Source organism: Equus quagga, chromosome 14 (genome assembly GCF_021613505.1).
Source record: "Equus quagga isolate Etosha38 chromosome 14, UCLA_HA_Equagga_1.0, whole genome shotgun sequence".
NCBI classification, from domain to species: domain Eukaryota; kingdom Metazoa; phylum Chordata; class Mammalia; order Perissodactyla; family Equidae; genus Equus; species Equus quagga.
In genome coordinates, this window is record NC_060280.1 from 33,410,663 (window position 1) to 33,434,673 (window position 24,011).

Consider the following 24,011-nt stretch of genomic DNA (forward strand, 5'->3'; position numbering starts at 1 on the left):
GGCGGCAGTGTGCCGGGATGGAGGACAACAGTCCAGGCAAGAGAAGGTCACAGGAGAGAGTCTGTATCCTGCTCTCAGCCCACCCGGCCAGGGGATGTAGGGAGCCTTCTTTCCACCAGTAGGTGAGTCTAGAGTTAGTTTTGCTGCCAAAGATCCTGGCAAAAGTTTTCCAGGGTCAGCCTGCAACTGTGTATCCTCATTTTCTCAGCCTTTCTCCATTCTCCAGGCCCCTCTTTACTGATCTGCCTCAGTTGCCCTTCCAGCATTCTAGGTCCCTGATGCCCCACACCCCACACATTTGACTGGTATCCTGCCTCCGGCCTGGTTGTTGCCCATCTCTTCCCTAGAGGAGGGCTGGAGGCTGCTTCCTGGGCTCCCAGGCATGCCTTGGCCACTCCCAGGGACTCATGTTGCTGCTCTGGGCTGGAGTTTCCATAGGCTCATTCTCCTACTTGCCAGGAACACCCCATCTATCTGACACCCTTTGGCCAAGGTACACTGGACTGGGCTCTCTCCAGTCCTCAGGATGATCCTCTACAGATGTGGCTCCCCCAGTCCCTATTCTGCATTGTCCAGGCCTCTTCCTTCACCCCTGACCCAGGGTTCTGGCAGGTGGGTGGGCACGGAATAGCATAGCCCAGGATGTTTCATGCCAGAGCCTCTTTATGTAGAACACCACTGACTTTTAGTATTGGTACCCTCTGCCTGCCAGCTCCAAAACCAGGACCTGAAGATGAGGCTGAGTGGGCAAATGAAGAGACTCAGCCCATTGTTGCCTGGCGACACCTTCATCCTTTGCCCTCCTCCAAAAAAGCACATTTGGGTACTGGAGAGTGAGTGACATTCATTATGGTAGCAAACTTGAATCTACACTAATTTTTAAAAGTAAATCATTAGCAAATATCAAGCAGATGGTGTTATGAGCTATCATTAGTAAAAATTACTTACACATACTTCACTACAGACCATGACATACTAGTGTAAATAGTGGACAATCACTGGTTTGTTGGAAGGAGCTCGAACACCCTTCCTCCTCTACTCCTCTATTCCTTGGTGTTCCCAAAAAGACACCCATCCCCTGGAAAAAGGATGGGGGTCATAGAGTGGCATTCAAAACTGCTAGTGGAAATTAGTTTCAAGGAACACTCATTGCATACCTGCCATGCACCAGACGTTGAGCTGCAGGCTTTAAAACACTCCATCTGATGAAATCAGGGAGATGGTAACAGCATGAATTATTGTTATGAATTATAGCCACCCATAAGTTGTATAAACTGTACATCAGGGGCAAGTCCCTCAGTCAGCTCTCTTTCTCGCACCTGTAAAATGGGGATGACATTTTCCAGCCCAGCCCACTCTATGAGGCAAAGGACCTTATAACTCTGTATGAACTCTAAAATGCCTCACAGTTATTGCTCCTGAAATGATTCTTCCTTGTGGAACAGCACTTTACAGGTTTTAAAGCATTTCTTTTCCATTATGTATTTCATCCTTCCAGCATTCCAAGGAGGTAGTCTGGAATTAGAACTTTTCTGGCATTTTTTGGCAATGCCCTCAAAAAGGGGGATGTATGGTGCTGGCCGAATGTCACTGGCATTTGGAATCTACCAGGCATCACTTGAGTTTTTCCAGCGTGAATTTTCTCCTTTAAAAAGTGTTCTAGGCGTCAGCCTGGTTGCATAGTTGTTAAGACTGTGGACTCTGCTTCAGTGGTTTGGGGTTTGCAGGTTTGGATCCTGGGCACGGATCTAGCACTGCTCATCAAGCCACACTGTGGCAGCATCCCACATATAATAGAGGAAGATTGGCACAGATGTTAGCTCAGGGACAATCTTCCTCACAAATAAATACATAAATAAATAAATATAAAAAGTGTTCTACATCATGATACTAAACATGAGTGGGATTGGTCTGTTTTCTTTGGCAGATCATGGGCTCCCTAACAAGGACTGTGCCTTACTCAGCTCAGTGTCCCCAAAGACTAATCTAGCTCCTGGAAAAGAGGAAGGACTCAGATATGCTCCAGAATGTATGAATGAATGAATGGGTTACCATTCATTCCCATGCAGGAGATTGCCCTCGTGGCCAGGAAAGTGCTGTCACAAAGATTTGAGACTGGGCTGCCTGCCAAGGTAATGAAAACAAGATAAGAAGTTCCCAGAATGAAAACTGGAATTGTAAACTGGGAAGGGAATAGATTAAAATATATATGTAATTTTAACATATGACCATATGTCATATTTAATTAAGATCAATAATAAACAAATGAGAAGCTACGTCTATGTTGACATCTCAGTTCTTACTATAATTTTTGATTAGCTTACATTTCCTCATCATGACTCTTAACACATTAAAGGGGCTTTTTAAAAGAAATCCTGAAAATTAGCCTTGTCACACACAAACACAATTTTCTACTTTACTAAACGTAAATGATATCATTTTTACTCCACCAACTAAAGAGGAATCAGCTGCCATCAATTAAGCTCAAACATGGAGTGACCAATAGCAGGATCAACACAGACCCATGCTCTACACTGCTGGTCACTAAGGGGACTTTTCATTTCATTGAAACTAGTAACCATATAACAAACAATAGCAACATTTCGCTAAGACCTGGAGGCTAAAAGTCATTGTGTTCTGGACTGCCGGTTAGAGGACGTAAAGAAAGAATCATCTTTTTTTTCCACAAAGGTAAAGCTTTTTGTGGGCTAGATTTGTTTTTTTTCATCTGTGAAACAGCAATGAATAAAATTTAACCTTCTGGGCAATGAAGAGTCTCTCATTTAAGAAAAGTTATTGTGGATTCTGCTGGATGCTGGGGAAACAAAACTGGACAAATTCTGACCACAAGGTGCTCACCATCTAATAGTGAAAACAAGCCTGGAAATTAGAGGAAAACAATTTATTTTGATATATACAAAAAAAAGAAAGAACAAAATGCTGAGAAGCTTAGGTGGGGAAGAGAGGAGTTGACTTTCTTAGATAGGAGTTGTTGTTGTAACTCATTTGAACCTGGTGCTTGATGGAAGTAATGTCTAATTCCCAGTGTAGCCAGAGATCTCTCCTGAATGAAAATTGGGATCCTGTTGCTCTTCTCCTTAAAACGCTTCAGTGTTTAATGTCCATATTCCTGATTAGACTCTCAGTCCAAGAGGGCAGAGGCTGGGCTTGTTTTGCTCGCCTCTCAATACTTCATGCTAATCACTCTGTTCCAAGTAAAGTAGGCACTCCAATTTATTTGTTGAATAAATGAATGCAGCAGACACCTAGAGGCACCGAAACACGATCATCAAGTTTCAAGATGTTCTCTTCCTTCTCTTTTTTAATCAGCGTGTTCTGCTAGTTATGGTTTGTGGAAGTTTTACCTGCAGAGCAGCAGGGGATGAGAGGATGAACTTTGGACCCCATGGGATCTGGGTTCAAGCCTTGACTTCCCCTTTTCCTAACTGTATGACCTTGAACAAGTTATTTATTCTCTCTCAATTTCAGTTTCCTCATCCATAAAATGAGAATAGCAATAATGATAGCTGCTTACGAGGGCGTCTATGAGGATTATAAATGGATGGAAAATGATCAGCAGACCTCCCTCACGTGTGAAGTGTTCAATGAATGTGGATATTACTTTTGTAATTCTCCTCCAAGTTAAAGACAAATTCCAAAGCTTTCAACATTGCTCAAAACTTTGGGGTTTCCTCTTTGGGAGCAGCATTCAGGGGGTTCATTTCTAAGCGTCTCATGGGAAACTTCAGGTCTGCTGTTCTTCTTGCATCACAACCTCAAGAAGAATTCATGGTCTCCCACTTGGCCACGCAGTGCGTTCCCCAGATTTGACCCCCTAATGACTCAGGATTATTTCCCAATTTCAACTGAAAAGGCCAAAGATGTCCACACTGGGAAGCCTAGAACCAATGTTGTGTCATTGACAACCTGGGAGTAGGGGACAGAAGGGAGTCCTTTCTAGAAAGGAGCTCTCCTTATCACTGGCTAAAAGGCGCTGCCCTTTTTAATTTGATTTTTTAATGTAACCCTTTGCCTACTTTAGAAAAGCTAATTTTCGTGTATGGATTTTGACTCTTTGGTCCTGTAATAAAATTCTGCAGGGAAAAAAAGTAACGGCAGTGAAGGCTGTTGGAAGTTTGGACACGTGGAAAAGACATACTGTTTCTGAGATCTGACATTTGATATTTGATATTTGCATTTCAGGAATCAGGGGTGGGAGAGTGGAGTCACACAGATCACCAGGGGCTAGAGCAAGGATACTCATGTTTACCCTCATTTGAAACAGGGTCACCAGTGGTTTTCATAGTCTGGTCTGATTTTGTAGTTTCGAAGCAGCTTTGTAGTTAGACATGCCCTGTCTGTATGTGACCTGCTGGAAAGGAGGTTGGAAGGGGCCTGGAAGCTGAAGCTGGGGCCACAAGTCTGGCCTCCTGTGGTGTCATCTTTGAGCACATGAGGTCCCTTTTCTGTATGATAGTTGAATTATATTTGTAAAATAATGAGGTCCTTCATACCCACCCTTTTCACTACCAAGGGCCCTCTTTTCATTATTTTCCCCACAGGACCCTATATTTTGCAAGACTTTGCCTACTTAAGCAAACAAGATTGGGGAGCTTATTAATGATGAGCTTGTGCAAGATGTCCCAGAGGCAGGCAAATCATCTGGGAGACAAATTAGCCTTTGGAGGGAATTCCATCCCAACAGCAGAGAAAATCCCCCAAATAATTCCAATTGTCCTAACTGCTAATTAGGAGCTTACTAGGTGCCAGACACTCTACACACATTGTGACTTAACCCTTACCACAAAGGAGGAGGAAGGTGCCATTATTTCTCCATTTGACAGATGAGAAAACTGAGGCTCAGGGAGGTTCAGTAACTTGTCTAGGGTTAAATGGCTAGTACGGGCCAGAGGAGAGGCTCACCTCAGGTCTGTCTGCCTCCACAGTCCAAGCCCTTAATCATTAGACTCAACTCCCTCTCAGTTCCAATAGAATAGTGTCACTTATGTAGGGCTGAAGTTCTAAAATCAAGAACTATGTGGAAAGCTGCATAGAATTATCATTGCCCCTGAAACTCTTCTAAAGCCATACATGTGGCAAGATGCTCACACTACAATAAGACCAAATACAGGAAAGCATCACATACCCCACCTCAGGTTCACTCTGGAGCATGTCTTGCTGGGAGAAGAGTGGACAGAATTGCTGCCATATTTAAATCTTTATATTATATATTATTGTCCCTTTCCACTTTCTTTTTTTTCCTCCTTCTTTTCTTTATTGAACAATTTTAGTTGAAATTGCATATACTAGATTCCCAATGCTGCTGTAAGAAATCACCACAAAATTAATGGCTTAAAATAACACAAATTTATTATTTTACAGTTCTAGAAGTCAGAAATCTGAAAGGGATCTCACTGGGCTAAAATCAAGATGTTGACAGCACTGTGTTACATCTGGAACCTCCAACAGAGAATCCATTTCCTTGTGTTTTTCAACTCCTAGAGGCTGCCCACAGTCCTTGGCTCATGGTTCCTTCCATCTTCAAGGCCAGTAAATCACATCACTCAGACCTGGGCTTCCATCTCTCCTCTCCTTCCCTCACTCTCCTGCCTCTTTCTTTCACTTGTGCTTACGTCAGGCCCACTTGGACCATCCAGGATAATGTTCCCCCACCTCAAGATACTTAACTTGATTACATCTGCAATCTCTCCTTTTCTTCGTAAGGTAACATAGTCACAGTTCTGGGTCTCAGGTCGTGGACATCTTAGGGGACTGTTTTCTACGTACCATGCTGCTTAAGTTAAGTGTACACACACTGGGGTCCCATGGTATTAAAAGTATGTGCCATGTAAAGTTTCCCAAGATCTCACGTACTTCTTGAGGGGAGGGTCCTAGCATATTTCATTGATGGATCCCTAGCACCCAACACAGCATTTGTAGCAGATGCTCAATAAATGTTTGCTGTATTAGTAAATGAATGAATGAACACAATGGAAACTTCCAGTGGTAGTCTCCCTCATGCTCTTTTTTCCTTGTTTTTTTTTTCTCTCTTTTGTTTGATATGAACTTTCTTTTCTTTCTTTCAAGAAATTTCAAAACTACAGAGAATAATATAACAAGTAACTGTTGATGTACCACGCAACATTGCTATTAACATGATGTTTTACATACACATTCTTTCTTTAGAAAACAATACTTCTTGTGTGACGTGTGTAAATCTTGCTGACCCATGAGCCATTTTGACTCTACCCTGCTCAGTTTTGGGTTGTTGAGTCACAGAAGTTAAGGAGGGACTATCCCTGGCTTTTATTTTGCTAAAACTGTGTGGGAAATGGGTGTCCAACACTGCTAGCTCCAAAGTGAGCTGTGAGCCCTATAGCGCTGAGACTGGTCAGACGTGGTGTTCACAGACCTCAGCCTTTAAAGAATCATAGTGGCCTAGGGACATTTGGAGAGGATTTCTGGAGGGCGTCTTTGGTGTGCTTTGAGCTCCAGCTTGCCCTTCCCTCCACGTGCCTAGGGACAGGGCTTCCATGTGACCCCCCAGAGCACTCAATGTGTCTCTGTAGAACTTGAGGGACACTTTGCCCTGATGTCCAACTCATGCCTGATAAATCTAAAGGGCAAGAGATCACCACTGCCTACTGCGCAGATTGGGGAGCAAAGGAGCAAAGAGGGTGCTGGACCGAGGACGGCTGCCTTGCCAGAATTTCTCAGCACCAGGTGTGGGTACCTGAGAAAGAGCAGGCCTAGGGTGGAGCCCCATGAGAGGTCAGGGGCAGGCAGAAGGAAGCTGGAGGTGACATCTAGAGACTGAGACAAGGGTCATAAGTGATCAGCCAGAGGAGGAGTCTTTGCCTGGGTTAAGAGAATTACAGGTGACCCTCCCCAGCACTGAGGTCTCAGAAGCAGTAAGAACGTGCCCTGTTAGAGGAGGTCGGTCAAGCCAGGATGCACTTTCACAGCCTGCAAGGGTACCAGTCAGGCAAGAGCTGCCTGCCACTTGACTCTCCTCCCTTCCCCCGCTCCAACCCCGACAGCACCTCTCCACTGCAAGGGGTCACCCCAAGCAGGCCCAATCCAGGGGATAGATGAAACTTTCACCTTAAATGAACTTGGACATGATGACAGGGGCTCTCTCTCTTTATGTTAATTACTGAACTGATGAGCCTTTTTTGGTTACAGATGTGACTGAATGTCTTTCTGTTACCCAGTGGTGACCTTAGACTTTATATTTGGGCAGAAGGTAGCTCCAGCTCCATAGAGCAGGTTGAACAAAGCTGTCTTTGGACTACCCACAGGCAGGCTGCTCAGTCAACGTGACATGACAACTGTATGTTCTGAGTCTCAGAAAGGAGCCTTTCTTCGTCTCCAAGTTCTTGGCTGAGGGATCCATACTGCATTCCCTCAGGATCTCCAGGAGTAATTTGGGTTTTCTTGTTTTTTTTCCGTGTAGAGTCTGCAGCTGAAGGCACTGTTCCACTCTCAGTCCTCGGTCTCACCACCTTCGTTCTCCCTCATCTGAAGGGGCATCAACAACTAACAGGGCAGGGTGACGGGGCTTAGCCATGTAGGGAAATGAAGTTTTCCTGACTGGATCCTCATGGCTTTGGGAATGCCTGGAAAGCACATGAGCTTTTAAAACAGCAGTGTCTGGAACCCACTTGAAAGCTGTCCTGATTGCCTTTTCAAAGATGCCGAAGACAAAAGGGCCTAAATACTTAAAGGAAAATAAAAGTGGGCTCCCTGCCTTCTCCAGGAACAAGGGCTGCCTCTGAGGCACGGTGGATGCACCCTTGGTTGGAGAAGTCAGGGAATCACGATGCACAAGAGGAGGCTCTGACGGTGTTGAGCCCAGCCCTTGAAATGAACAAGGCCCAGCAAGTTTGTGACGGGATCAAGCCACGTGGCCAGTAAGAAGCAGAGCCAGTATTTAAATCCAGGGTTGTCTGGTGGCAAAGCTGGTAGCCTTTCCCTCACACTCTGTTCCCTCCTGTTCCAGGACTGGAAGGAAATTTCCAGGATAACAAAACCGATCCTTTCTTTGAGTGAGCGAGGAAACAGAGGTGCAGAGAGACGTGCTTTCCCGAGGCTATGCCGTGAGTGATCAGCAGGGTTTAGAAACCAGGTCCGCAGACCCTTGGGACAGTGCTCTTGCCACTCCCGTGTGCCAGGATGAAGCCACAGCCCCCCTTAGAGGAAGTTGGGGAGCTCTGGCTCCAGGGCGGAAGTGGATTTTAACGCTATATGCTACTCTGCTCCATCCCCTCCCATCCTGCTTGTTAGAGCAGTATGGGACAATAGATGTCTACCTGGGCACTCTGACCACGCTCCCATCCCCCACCTGCAGTCAGATTGTGTTCTTTTCCCCCCTCCCTCCCTCTCTTGCCCGTCCTTTCTTTACATTTGCACTAGGTTTCATATTAAACAATCAACACTCCAACATAGGAGGCAGGATAGGACAGTGAGAAGAGTGTGGACTTCACATCAACGACAATACTCACATAATAATAGTAACAGCCAACACATACATAGCATTTGCCATGCGGCAGGCACTGTTCCAAGAGCTTTCCATATAGAAACTCATTGAATCCTCTGACAACTGTAGGAGTCAGGTAGAGCTACTATCTCCCTTTTACAGATGAGGAAACTGAGGCTCAGAGAAGTGCTGTGCTAGGTTACCGAGATAGCCACAGGGGAGAAAAAGACTAATCGGTTGGGCTCTGAAATAATCCAGCCCAGGCCAGTTCAATCCAGCCTGGCCCTCAGACCATGCTCTGGTGTTCAAGAACAGGCCTACATCCATTCGGGAAGCATACAGTGTTTAACTGCAGGCCTTAACTGTGCACAGCCACACTGTAATGCCACTTTGGGAAATGCCACTTCCAAGAGTTTCCTCAATCAGCAAGAAACGTCTCTCCCAAGAAGGGACAGAGAGAGGTCCTGGCTTCCAGTTCTGACTCCACCCCTCTGGGACCTTTGGCCAGTTCCTTGACCTCCCTGAGTCTCATTTTTCTCATTTGTGCAATGGAGACAATAAAAATAGTATCTATTTCATAGGGCTAAGGTTAGGATTTGATAAAATGAGATCTAAAAATTGCAGGCTATGCTACTTATTACTCCAGTCTTCGTGGTGGAAGGGAACTTATGGCCCATCTGTCTCTGCACACAATGCAGAAGCCCCCTTTCTAATCGTCCTGCCAAGTGTTGGTTTGGCCTGTGCCTCCTTGCTTGGAGTGATGGGGGCTGGTACCCAGGTTGATTGTGGGCAACCACTGTTCCAGCAGTGCTCAGTCCTTTTCAATGACAAGCATGGAAAATCCCCAGTGAGGGTATGAGCAATAACAGTGGTGACAGTTAACCCTCACTGAGTAACTAACTACTATGTGCTATACACGTGCTGAGTGCATTGTCTCACTTAATCCTCATGACAACCCATGGGGTATGAACTAATGTATGTCTATTTTTAAGATTAGGAAACTAAAGCTCAAAGAGGTTAAGAAATTTGCTCAAAGCCCCAAGGTAAGCCCATGGTAGAGACAGGATTAAAACCCTAATCTACTGATTTCAGAGTTTATAACCTTAGTTCCCAGGATTTCTAACTACCCACACACAAAGGCCAGATGGGTCATTTAGATGGTGCCCCAGATGGGCAGGTATGACTGGTGAATTGCACACCTCTTGCCCCATTTAAATGTGGTGGTTGCTTGGCAGCTTCATCTCACCGTGCTGGAGTGGGTGAGTGAGGGAATGTCAAATTCAGATCTTCTCATTTTTGTCGAAGCTTTTTTTTTTTTTTGCAACAAAACCCAAGAATTTGGATATTTTAACGTGATATACCATGATTTTAAGATGTTATCTTTATCTCAAAATTTTTGAAATTGTTTATGACCTACCTAAGTTCTAAGAGCTGGCGCTGCCCTTTAAATGTACATTGAAGCTGCTTTCCCGAGGACTGTTACTCTGTTTCTTTCTCTCTTACTCAAGTTCTAATATTGCAACAAAAGTGAGAGAGGAGAACTTACTGCCCAGAAAGACCTGCATCCACTCTAATTGTCTGTTGTGCAGACATTGGTCCTGAAGTTGGACCTTTAACCATTACTTGTGACTGGTTGAGAGCCCTCGTGCTAGGGTTGAGGAGGGGAGTGAGAGATGGGTTGGGGGGGTGGGGAGGGGTGGCCAGTACAAGGTAGCAGGTCTTCAACTGCATACAAAGAAGGGAGTGGAGGAAGAGAAGCCTGGTGATTTACAGATCCCAGCACCCACCAGGAACCCATCCTCCTTACTGCAGCCCTGCCAAGCCAAGAGAGCAACCTAACCCTTTGTCCAAAATCTCTGGGCAAAATAGATTTCACAACCTTCTGGAGGAGGGCCATCTCTCGGCCCATGCCCAGCTTCCAGGCACTTTCCCAATCTTGCCTGCTGAGCAGTTTAACCTCCTGTCCCCCCCCAGACTAATTAAAATAATTGTAAATGTGTTATTTATAGATTGACTTAAACTATTCCTTATTCCACGAAAAGAATCTGAGGGGTTTGAATTTGCACAGCAGGGACCATATACGAAAGAGTTTTCATACCATTTCATCACTTAATCCACACAACATCCTCATTTTACATAGACAGAGACTGAGGGTCAGAGAGGTTATGCGACTTGTCCGGGTCAGTTAGTGGGTGAATGCCAGAACTCGAAATTCTAAACTGGCCTCCTGATTCTGATTCTGATGCCTTGTTTCTTGTGGTTCCACTCTTATGGAGCAAGGAATCTTCATCCTGAAAAATGAGGAGGGTAACACAATGGCCATCCCCCTGCCACCTCTCTCCCCACAGCACAGTCAGCATCAGCAGCACGTCACACCAGGGACAGCACAACAGCCCTCCTCTCACATCCTCCCGTTCCAGGCCTTCTCATCCAGCTCTCTGAAGGCAGGAGTAACTATCAACAGACTGTCATTGAGGACAGATTCATACTCCACACTGCTCTGCCCCATGGCTTGTAAACATCAGGCCATCGGCACTCCTGGGCTTCCAAATTTGACTGTTGCATCTGCTGATTCTATAGCTTCCTAATTTACGTTTTATAATAATTTTTCCCCATAATAATTCAAAGATAAGATGGAGTTTTGATATGCTTTTAAGACACCAATGTAAAGGATTTATTTTTGCTACTTATGTTTTATTGTGCCTCAGTTTTGTTGAGTATCTACAGAGAAAGTTTCTGTTTTCTTTTCAAATTAAAAACTGTATACAAAACTCTCTGGTATTTACATTTTCATGATATTTTCAAAACCCCAAATCCCTAGGGCTTCTTATAAACTCATACTACAGTAGAACTGTCTTAAGAAAATGTGGACAAAACCAGATGTTGGTACGTGCTTGCTTATCTGTTGGTCTTTAACAAGTTTTTTAAAAGTATGCATCAATGATACGGGATGCCTTTGATGGAGTCATCAAGTAAGGCCTGGCTGGCAGAAAGTTTGGGACCCCAAAGGTATCACAAAACCTTAATATTTAATTCTAAGTTGTTCTTATTTTACAGCGGAGCAAACTGAGGACCACCAAAATTAAATGACTTATTTCAGGTTACATGGCAAGCTGTCTTGACAAAAGCTGGCTAGCACTGTGAAATTGGGATAGAGGAAATTTGAGGGTCACTGCCTAGCATGCAGATGAATAGCTTTCCTTTTAGACTACTGACTGCTCTCCTAACGTGGGTTACATGTCTCTGGCAGTTTCTATCTTTGAAGTATAAAGGTCTTACCTTCTATAACCTCATTTTTGAGGATGTACGAGTGGAGTGGGGTCTAACCTTCAGCATTTTGGAAACTTGATCAGAGGTTACAAGGTCTCTTTCAACATTTTCCCCAGGAGTGTGTATGTCCCTTATGCAAATAAAACTCTTTGTCAACTCTGAGTTCCCTGGTGAAAATATCTCATGAGGCAATCAGTCATTCACACACTAGTATGCTTTAATCCTCTCTAAAGAGATGGCTTTTTGAGGCTAAGACTCTGTAAAGGAGTATAGGTGAGAGGTGGGGGAAAGGACTGCTCTGCTCTCTCATCTCTGTGCTTTGAAATCCTATTTATCTTTCAAGATTCCACTTAAATGTTATTTCTTCCGAGAAGCCTTCTTTGATCTCTCTTGTTAGAGAGATTGCTCTCTTTTCGCTGCTTCAATAAATAGTATCTTTTCTCGCGTTCTAGCCCAGCCCTTCTCATAACCTCTCGCATACATTTAGCTATTTGTGAGCTCACCTTATATTCCTTATATTCCCCTCTGGACTGGGAGCCCGTTGAGGGCAGGAGGGACTTTCACTTCCTCACCTCCACGTATTGTCTAGCTCAGAGAAGGTAAGGTTATCTTCTATTTTAAGGGCCCTGAATTATTTAGAAGTCAGATGCAAGGTGGCCATGTCCAGTTTTGCACAGGCTTCTCTAGCTTCTTGGTCATCCCCCTGCAGCAAAGTTTGCACAACTTGGAAGGGAGCCTCTGATCTCCTTTCTGTTCTCACAGTTGGTGCAGAACCAATGGTCCCCACCCAGTGTGCACTGCCTGCCAACTGGCCCTGATTTCAGATAATGCAGGGCAGAATCCCAGCTATGGCTCTTCCCAGCTTTACAACCTTGAACCAGTTACATCATCTCTCTCTTCGGTTTCTTCTTTTATAAAATAGGCATAATGCTTGTCTCTTAGAGTTGTTGTTCTGAGGAATGGAGATATTACCTCTGTAATACTTAACACAATGCTTTGCACAGAGTAATCTCAATAAATAGTAGCGATTATTATTTTTTCAATAAGGTAAAGAACAGAAAGGGCTGAAGACTGGGTCTGGCATATAATGAGGGCTGTGAGGGCTATGTGTAAGCCGTCATTTTTATTCTCGTTTTAGGAAAGCAGTAAAATGGAGTTATAAAGAGCAAGAGCTTTGGAATCTGCTCTGGGTCAAATCTCTGCTCTGCTAATTGCTAGCTAAGGCATCTTGGGAACGTTACTTAATATTCCTAAGATCAGATTCCTCGTCCCTAAAATGGGGGATAATGCTACCTTATAGAATTGTTGCAGTGACTTAAGGGGAAAAGAAAAGTGCTTTAAAAGTTGTGGCAGGTTGTATTTACCAAAGATGGCCACAATAAGAGCTCTCATTTGACATGCTCTTTTGGAACCTTGTCACCCACCCACCACTAAGGGCCAGAGTCTAATTTCCCTCTCCTGAATCTGGGTGGGCTTGTGGGTGTCCTGTAACCAACAGAGGGCAGCAGTTGTGGCGCTGGGTGACTTCCTGGACTAGCCCATAAAATGCCATGCGGCTTCCCCCTTATTAGTTGTCACTTGCCTTTGGAGCCCTGAGCTATCATGTAAGAAGGCTACCATGGGGTGAGAAGGCACAGGTCACAGGAAGCGGCCTCATGTGAACGTCCCGTCAGTGGTCTCAGCTGAGGCCTCAGCCAACATTCAGCCTCAACTGCACGGATATGGAGTGAAGATGCTTCCAGATGATTCCAGCCTTTGAGCCTTCCCAGCTGAGGCTTTCTGGCTTGAACTACAGAAACTGAGTTGCTCTAGACTGTGAATTTTGGGGTCATTTATTACACATCAATAGCCATTGGAACAGGACTCTAATAAAGTGCTAGTACATATTAAAGACTGTATAACAGAAAGTAACAGTATTCGTCATTAGAGCAATGATTAGAATTCTTACTATCTCGCGGAGGTATGTCCACCCAAGGGGCCACCTCGCCTCCCCTCAGGCTTCTGCCCCGCCCACCAGCTTCTCAGCCAATGAGAACCCATCCCGTAAGCCTCGCCACGCCCCCTCCCCAAGGTGGTTCCGGCAAAAGAGATGGAGCGGGTCCCCGACGCAGTTTTACCTGCCTCCTGAGTCACAAACTGCGGGAATATTGGGGCCCTTCTTCCTTGTTCGGGCGCAGCTGTGTGCTCTGCCGGGGCAGCGAGTGCTCAAGCTGCTTCTGTGCGGGACTGGCCGGCCTTGCCCGAGGGAGGACGGCCTCCTTAATATCCACCGCGGCTACACGTTGTCTGGACAGAGGTCAGCTTCATTGGACACATTCTTTGTTGCCGTTAAGCCAAGCCCATCAGCTCTTAGAATTGATTTAAGCTTGATTAATTCGTGAGGAAAAGGAAAATTGACATTTTGGGCACTGGAGAATAAGATATTTAAGCCACTCTCTTAAAAATAAAGGCTTTCCACCTTGCTGCTTTCAGAGCCGAGCACACACTCCCAATCTGTCTCTCTCTCGCTCGCTCTCTGTTTCTCTGGATGTGTCTCCCTTCCACTCCTTTTGCTCTAGAACTGGCTTTCTCTCCTCTCCTCCTCTCACGTCCTCGCTGTTGTTTGCTCTTTTACGTTCCCAAACTCCTCCAAACGCCGCCCTCTCTGTTCTCTCCATCCCTTCTCTGTCTGTCTCTCCATTCCTGTCTTGCTCTTTTCTTCTCGGCACAGCTCCTCCCAGCTTTGATATCTGTCGCTTTTCAGCACCTTTGTTCCTGAATGGAAAAGGTGCTGCTGTTTTGGAAGTTGACATCCGTGTGGTCCCCAAACCGTTACAGAGGGAAGCTGGAATTCTGGAACTTCTGCAGTTAGCTTTGCTTAAATTCTGAGCACCATGGCAGAGAATGTTCCCAGTTATGTGTTTCACACCTCAGGGGCCAAATCTTCCCTTGTCAGCAGAGGGCCAATGGGAGCTGCACTGGGGGGTTGATGGCTGGTCCCTTGGAGTCCACCAGGATATCTCCCAGGCTGTCCTTTGGGAGACAGTTGTAGGGCAGTGAACAAGGAAGGGATCCGAGGATGACTGATTAGGCTTCTTTATGAAGGCTGTGGGAAGAGCTGTGGACTTGGCAAAAAGATCTCGGGCCAGTCACTTTACCTCTCCCAGCCGGTTCCTCACCAGACAATGGGACAATGACAGTCATCGTGCCCTCCTCGGGGAGCTATTATGAGGCTCACAATGAGCTGAGGAATGGGAAAGCATTTTGTAAAGTGTCAAGTGCTGTACAAATTTAAATGCTTTTTATTATTGTTGTTAGCATGATCATAATTTTTATGTCCCACTAATGCTCATCTTACAACTCATCAGCATTAAGAAGTTCTAAGCAGAACGAAATCTTGTTTCTCCCTCGTGCATGAATTTAAGGTGTCATTCTGGGAAATAAATATTACTGTTTCAGGAGGCCTTTATCCAGCCCCCTGCTCTGCCCCACCCTGCTCCTTAAAGCCTGCCTCTCCCTCCCCTACAAACGAGGCTGGAAAAGCCAGAGGTAGCCCTACAGAGGACTCGCCCCTTTTGCCCGACCCTTGCTCCCCGGTTCCTGCATTCGCCCACTGTCCGGGAAGCCCAGCACGGGTCTTGGTTTCTGAGACCAGCAGCTGCTCCGAGGGTCACCCAGCGAGCCCCAGGACACAGCGCGCCCCCTCTTCCTTTTCCTCGCCCCTTCCGCTCCCCTAACCTGGCTTCCGCTACCCTCGGCCTCAGTCTCTTGGGCTCCCCCTGGTGGCAGGCCCCTCACTGACTCTGCAGGAGGTCCTAGAACCCAGGAAGCAATAAATCACGTGTTTAGGGAGGTGGGGTTCTTCTGTCCTGCAGATTTCTCCATCCTTGCGGGCTGCTGAGACCACTGACCCAGGTGCCTCTGGGAGGAGCGAGGGCTGCTCAGGGGAGCAATAGGCATCTGACCACCTGTGCACGGCTTGGCAGCTGCTTTGTGATTAAAACCAGTCGTCATAACCGTGTTCCAAGCTGAATCAGTGTTCTCACCAATCCTCCAACCTGGATCAGACCCATAACTCTTAGACACTGAGCAGGAGCTACAAGGGGGCACAGGGAAAAGGGAGGAGGCGCTTTCAACCGAGAGTTTGGCTCCATTCACTTCTTGGGCCTCATTCCCGGGGGTGGCACCAGTTCAGCCAGCCTCAGGCTGGATCTGACCTGATGCTCCCTTCCTGAGGCTTCACATTTCCATGCTCACTCCTCTCCAGGCCTTTCTCTCCCCTCTCTGAATCCCGGAATAGGCTTCCACTGGTCTCTCCATCCCAACCCCACCTTGGCTCCCACACATACTATACAAGGAACTATCATTGCACTTTACAGCGAGGACACTGAGGTCCAAGAAATAAAATGACTTGTCTGAGGGCTGAGGGCTCTGGGAGTGGTGGAGCCAGAAGGTGAACCAAGGCAGATGCTCATTCCATTACAACATGCTGCCTCCTCTTTGGTTTTACAAAAATGATTAAGGCTTGGCCTCTGCCCTCAAGGAATTAGGGCCTAATGGAACAGACAGGCACATAATCAAATACCTACCTCAAACCAAGACACTAGTGAGGGAATGGAGATATTTACCCATAGCTCTGAAAATACAGCAGAGCTAGTTATTAATTTGGCCGGAGGAGCTGGTGGAGATGGTGGTGGTGGTGGCATGTGTGTGATATAACTTTTAGAAGAGGCGGCCGTCATGAAGCAAGCTTGTCCGTGTGTTTCAGAGGTCAGAAACTTCAGAGAGCAAATACGAAGTTGATATGCTGCTATAACCCTGCCCATGGCAGGCATCGCTAATCAATGTTCCCCAGTGAACCTGGATATCGCTTCAGAATCCTTTGCAACAAAGTATCCAGGTGCCTATGCTTATTGGTTGAGGCTGGCAGGCAAGAGGGCATTTGTGGCTACTCTCGACTCAGACGAAAACTCTTGTTTTCTACAAAAAGAAACAATCTCAGAGAAGGGAGTGACTTCTTTATATCACTATGGTGCAGGAGCACCTGAAATTCCACCAGGATCTGCTTTGCTAAGTGATTTTCTTACCTCTTGTACGTTGAGGAACCGACATTTATTGACTTGTTATGTGGCAGGGTTGCTATGTGAACGGAGGACATGACCTGTGCTGCCTCTCATTGTCACAACTACCTGTGAGGTGGTCATGATTATTGCCATTTCACAGAAGATAAATCCGAGGCTCAGAAATGTAAATGACTTGCTCAAGGTCACACAGCCAGGAGGCAGTGGAACCAACACCTGTGATCATGTTCCTTTCGCTCCAAAGCCTGTTTATTTTTTTCATCTGAGTTTATTACAAAATGTTTACAATTTTTAAAAGGTTTAAGATGAATATAATACACACCCTTGTCTCTTTTGCCCGGTTAGGACATAAAACAAAGCCTGTTTTATTTTTGCAGAACACCGTACTGCCCTTCATAACACATAAAAAAAGCATTTAATAAAGTAATTGAGCAATGTTGAGCAGTTCTCAATGAAGCCTGCTTTTAGTGGAGTTCTAAAATGAATTTTCTTTATAAATTGAAATCATGTCTTTGGCTAGTTCAGAGACTGCAGCAAGGGAAGTCTGCAATTCACAGGCCTGCTCATCTGAGGAGCAATTTAATGCCACAGACATAGATCTCTATTTCTCTTTTTACCTTTAATCAATTTTAACAAGCCAGATGGTCATTGCAAATGGATGCTCCAGCATCTCCCTTTTCTGTCTCTGCTGCTCTTGGGGATTTATTTAAATTTGGTTCCTGGCAACAATCTTATACCTTCCTGTCCTCTGCCATTCCCTGTCACCATTTGGGTCACTCCATAATATTCAAACTGTATGTTCTCTAGTCCCCCAATTGGAATTAACCTTTCCTTCTATCCTTCACAATCTCAGTCAGCACGCAGTAACCTTAGTAATGCACACACAAGCCTAGTGTTAGTTATTTATGTATGTAATTTCCCCATTAGACCCAGCCTTGCTCATCTATAATCTATGTAACAGTAGTTATCATAACTGCTAGTGCTTTACAGTTTCCAAGAACTGTTACTCATCATAATATTATTTAATACCTATAATATCTCTGAGGCAAGTATTTTTTATTGTATTCAATTTTACAGATATGGCCATGGAGTCTCAGAGAGGTGATGCAACTTGCACAAAGTCACACAGCTTGTTGTAAGGTTTAGGGCAAATATAGTACTCCTGTCCTGTAACTGGAATATGGAATATTATATATATAATTTGGAAAACACTGAGATTGGTTATGGTTTTCTTCAAATGCCCACCCATCAATTCCTTTATTCTATAAATATTTATTAAGCACTTATTATGTGCCAGGAATTATGCTGGGTTCTGGGGAAACAGCAGTGAATAAGAAAAAGAAGGTCTTTTTCTCATGGGGCTTAGAGTGAAGTAGGAAGATAGTAAATAAGTATTTAAATAAATAAACAAAATATGGTAGGCTGAATAATGCCTCCCCAAAGCTGTCCACATCCTAACCCCCAAGACCTGTGAAGCTTAACTTCCATGACAAAAGAGACTTGGCAGATGTCATGGAGTTAATGACTTTGAGATGGGGGATTAACCTGAATTATCTGGGCGGGCCCAACAAAATAATAAGAGTTCTTCGAAAAGGGAGGCTATTGGGTCAGAGTCAGGGAAGGAGATGTGAGGACAGAAGCAGAGGTGGACTGATGCGATTGAAGATGGAAAGGGCCCACCAGCCAGGGAATGAGGGCAGCCGCTAGAACCCGGGAAAGACAAGGAAACGGAATCTCCCTCAGAGTCTGGCGAAGGAACGCAGTTCTGCTGACCCATTTTAGACTTCTGGCTTCTAGAACTATAAGAGAATAAATCTATTTGCTTTGAGTTACTAGAATTGTGGTCATGTTACAGCAGCGACAGAAAACTAATACACAAGGTAATTACAGATTATGACCAGACAGTGAGAGGGACCCAACCTAAAGAAGAGAATTCCAGGCAGAGGGAACAGCAGGTGCATAGGACCAGAGGAGGCAATGTGATGAGGAACAAAGACAGGAACAGTGTGGCTAGCCTTCAGTGAAATGAGGTTGGAGAGTTAGGCCAGAGTTGGATCACACCAGGCCTTTTAAGCCATGGCAAGGGGTTTGGACTTTTTTTTTTCTTGCTGAGGAAGATTCGCCCTGAGCTAACATCTGTGCTAATCTTCCTCCACTTTATATGAGGGTTGCCGCCACAGAGTGGCTAATGAGCAGTGCAGGTCTGTGCCCGGGATCTGAACCCATGAACCTGGGTTGCAGAAGCAGAGCTCATTGAACTTAACCACTACGTCACTGGGCCAGCCCCATGGATTTTTGACTAAAAGAAATTGGGAAACTCTTGAAGCACTTTAAACAGAGGGAGAGGTAAATTGCCATTGCATTGTCTAATGTTCCCAGCAGCCTGAAGGCCCTTCCTTGGGGCATAGGGAAAACTTATACACACCTTCCAAACTAGCCCTCCTGTGCTTTACCAGGCCCTTAGAACGTGTCCAGTTTTCATTAGGAAGCACGGGGTTTTCTCTCGGCCAACCTGGCCCTCCAGTTCTGTTGGGGGCAGGGGCCCCCGTGTAAACTTTGGGCAGTGGACATCTTGGCAACCATGGGTGAGGGCTGACATGTGACCTGGAGGGGAACTCAGTATTACTGAGCTGAGAAACACCTCTGCCAAGGTGTGGAACTTCTTGTTTGAAGTCCTGTATAAATATTTTGCTTATTTTTTGCTTCTGTCTTTAGACTATAAGCTCTGTGAAGTCACGGAGCATCTGTACTTTGATCCCTGTGTTTCCAGTGCTTGCACGTAGTAGGTGTAACAGGCACTTGCTGGAAGCACAGATGATGGCAGGGAAGGGGCGCCAATTATGGAGCTCACTCTTGGCAGGAAGCAGAAACCCGAGGAGGACTAATAAGCAGTAAAAGGTGAACATCAAAACAATCTGCAGTTGCTTCTGCTAAAATGGTTGTTTTGAACCTAGGAATTTGTTCTAATGCAATTTATAGTAGGGAGCGATGGGAGCATCACGCAACTTTGCCCAGTGAAAACACGAAGTCAGTGCCCCCATCCCAGGTGAGTGGAGCCACGTAAGAATGCACATGTGCGTACGCATCACACACCATCAGCTGGAACAGGTCACTGCCTATGGTGTGAGCACACCCATCCACATCAGGGTTCTAACTCTGTCCAATGTCACCTAATCCTCCTTCACAATAGCCGAAGGTTCTGATGCCCACTTCCACAAGCAAACTACAGGTCTTTTCTAAGATAAAGTGCTATATTTATCATGGTAGTGGTGCAGTTGACCATTTCATATGTGTAAAACTGTGCTACCATTTTTATTAGATTGTTGTCTTTTTTAAAAAACTGTGTCGTAGGTGGGTTTTGGATGTTATGCCCTTAACTCCATTTCCCCCATAAATCCTGTGGCTTTTAGTGCATGATTTTGCATAACATAGTGACTTTTAGAACACATGTGTGGTGATATAGCAGAACTGACTGTACTTTCTTCTGTCTGCAACACCAGGCAAAGAAAACACGCACTGTGATTAGCAAGAAACGGAAATCAAGGCATTGAGCATAAGAATGATTCGTGACACCCTTCTGGCGTATAGGACAATCCTCTTATTTTTTATTTATTCACTTTTCATCCATCCTTCCATTCATTTATTTATTCTAAAAATATTTATCAAATGCCTACTATGTGTCAGATCCTAAGACAGACCCTGGTGATAACAGCAGAGAACAAAATTAGGAAGTCTTAGGGTTGGGAGAAAATAATAATATATAAATAAAAAATAATGAAAATTGCAATGTATTGAATGAGTATGGCCCCCCAAATCCATATGTTGAAATCTCACTCCCAGAGTGATGGTGTTTGGAGGTGGGGCCTTTGGGAGGGGATGAGGTCATGAGGGTGGAGCTAAAGGAGACCCCGGACAGCTCCCTTATCCCTTCCACCCTGTGAGGACACAGTGAGAAGATAGCTGTCTATGAACCAGGAAGTAGGCTCTCACCAGAAATGGAATCCGTCAGCACCTTGATCTTGGACTTCTCAGCCTCCAGAACTGTGAGAAATAAATTTTTGTTGTTTATAAGCCAGCAGGTCTAAGGTACTTTGTTGTAGCAGCCTGAGCTGAGACAATAGTTAGTCTTGATTACAGGCTTGTTACCTTTCAGGCACTACGATCAGCACTATAAGTACATCACTTTATTCGATCCTTTCAATGCATGATGGTTATTGGTAGGTATAAGTGAGGTAGGCATTATTATTCTTCCCATTTTCCAGATGAAGATACTGAGGCTGAACAATAAGTGGTGGAGCCAGCATTTACATCCAGGCAGCCTGAGTTCAGAGCCTGTGCTCTTGAATAATATTGTTGACATCTGTCTATCCCACCTCTGCTTGATTACCTCCAGCGGTGGGGAACGCACTCCTCTCAAAGCAGCCTGTTGCATCTGTGGCAGTTTATCAAAAGGACAAAGTGGAGTGAAAAAATATATTTTAACAGCTGGCACTAGAGTTGATAGCAGGGTGAGAATTGTGTTTGTGTAAGAAAATACCTCAGGAGGCCACTTCCTTACAGGGTGCAGAGGAAGAGGAGGGACAATCTGAAAGGACATCTAGTTATACTGTTTTGCATAAGATTTTAATAGGAAATTGTGGGTTGGGGCAGAGGAGAGGACGATGAAGAAGAGAGAGAAGGGTCTGTGCAACCTGGCAGAGCATCAGTGCCCACGGGGAATGGTGGCCAGTGACGAGGTCCCGCGGGTGGAGTAGCCACAGGTTTTCAAAGGCTGGGGAGGCAAATGTTCCCATTCAGCTCATTTGCTTCGCTGTAATGCAAACCCCTCCCACCTCCCGGACCTCCATCTAGTCTGTGGCACACCTTGGGGAGGATCAAAACTGAAGGTGGTGCCCTGGACTGGGCTGGAGTGGAGCTCGCCTGGGTAGGAAGGGCCCCAGTACCTGCTCTCTAAGGGATGGCCAATCACTCCTGCCCTTCCCCCATCAGCCCAGGGAAGCGGGAGCCATTGTTGGGAATGGTGGACATCAGAACCCGCTGTGGAGCCTTTGGGGGAGGGTTCGGGGTAGATTAGGGCGTTCAGGTCCATTTCTATGTAATTTCGGAGGATGAGGGGACCTCAGACAGTCTCTAGGTTACAGTTGTTAGGAGCAAGGGATCTCAAGTAGGGAAACCCGGGTTTGAATCCCAGTTTGGCCATTTAATGGGTGACCTCGAACAATTTACTTGACGTGCCTGCACCTCAGCTTTCTTTATCTTCAATTTGAAGATGACCTTTCCTACCTTGTGGGGTTATTTGGAGGACTGAACGTAGGTAAAACATTCAGCACAATGCCTGACATAATAATCAATCAGGAGTTGTTGTTATAACTCACTCTGATGGCATAGCGTAAACAGCATAAGCTTTCTTCTTGGTGGGATCGGGGTTCCACTACTTACGAGCTCTGTGTGCCTGGGCACATGACTAAACTTCTCTGGCTCTCAGTGAAATGGGGAAATAAAACCTACCTGGCAGGGCTCTGAGGATTAAATGAGAGAATAGAACCTGCTTAACACACTGCTGGGCATACATAGGTGCCTGAAGTTCAGGCCAAGGCTAAGCCATGTGGTACCTTTTGTGAATTAGGCTTTGAAGAAAGGTGCCCCTTCCTTTGAGTGACACAGCCCAGACAGCTTTCAGCTCCTCTCACTGCCCTGGCCTGGGGGTCTTTGTGTGGTGTGAAACTGGCACATCTGTAGGATGCAGCCTGCCAAAGATGGGCGGCTGCTCTGACTGTGCTAATTAGCATTCTTCTGCCTCTGACTTGTCCCCTTTGTTCTTGCTCAAGACCGTTCCAGGTTTGCAAGAAAGCACCTAGGCCTCTTCTTAATTTTCTCTCTCCTGCTCCAGCTGCTCTCCTTCTTGTGACGTGTTTTTTCCACTCCCTGCCCAACTTCCCATCTTTTCGCCTATCCTCCCTGCCCCTACCCCCGGATCTTGGCCACCCCTGCCTGTGCAGCTGGCTTGGAGACCACTCAACTGGGAGTCTGGATCAATGACCTCCCTCTGGCCTTGCAGGCCCAGCCTGGGTTCTGGAACAGCCTCTTCTGAGATAATCTAGAGCTTTAATTGCTTCAGAAAGAAGCAGATGATCAGTTCCCATAAACGGTGAGAATCCTTGGTGGTAGCTGGGCTGGCTGCGGAGATGTCCAAGGCTATTTTCAGTGCCTGGCCACAGAGGTGCCAGGAGAGGATGCCAAGAGGGAAGGGAGGCTGCCTGCAGCGTTCCACCCCAACCCATTGTGGTTCCTCTTCCTCTACTGTGAGGCATCCAGCTGTTGCCAATGGAGGTAGCCATCCCTCTGCTGGAAGCCAAAGCCGGGAGGGACAACAGTCAGTGGCGTATGGGCGGGGTGTTTAAGCTGCTGTCTAATTCACTGGCCATACTAAGCACCCAAGGACTCAGCTCTCATATCGTTCCCATTTTGTAGGTGAGGAAACTGGGCCTCAGAAGCAGGAAATGGCTTCCTTCAGGCCATTCTGCAGTCATTTCTCAGTGTAGCTGTCTTTGTTGGTGCTCCCTTAGAGCGTTTAGTCGGCAGAGGGGTGAGGGGGTGCAGCCAGAATCCCTGGCTCACCTCCCAGCCTCTCACTGGTGTGTGATCTTGGACAAGTTACCTACCCTCTCTGAGCCCCAGTTTCTGATCTGTAAAGTGGGGATAAGCAGAGTGCCATGGAGTTGGGTTGTTGAGAACTCAAGGAGAGAAAACCTAGAAGGCGCTCACGGTTGTGCCTGGCTCGTAGGAAGTTCTTGGTAAATGTTGGCTGTTGGTGGTGTTCCTTCCCTTGCCAGGCCATCTGCCGACACTTGACACCCATCCCAGCTAATCCTCGCCACGACTCAGCAAGGCTTGATCGACCCCATTTTTCAGATGAAGAAACGGAGACCCAGAAAGATGAACTGAATTCCTAAGGTCCCGCATCTGGGGAGGGTAGGCGATGGGCCTGGAGCTCAGGGCTCTGCCTTCCCACGTCCGAGATCTTACTTCCATGTAGGCTGGAGCTTCCTATGTGCTGTGTCCCTTGGGACTTTGAGCAGGGGGGGCAGGTGTCAAAAAGAGGATGAAGTGGGTGCGTGCGTAACATGTTGGAAAGCTTCTCGACGGGGAGAGGAAAAGAGCTGTAACCCAGAGCTCAGGTGAATAAAGATCCTTTCATCCCT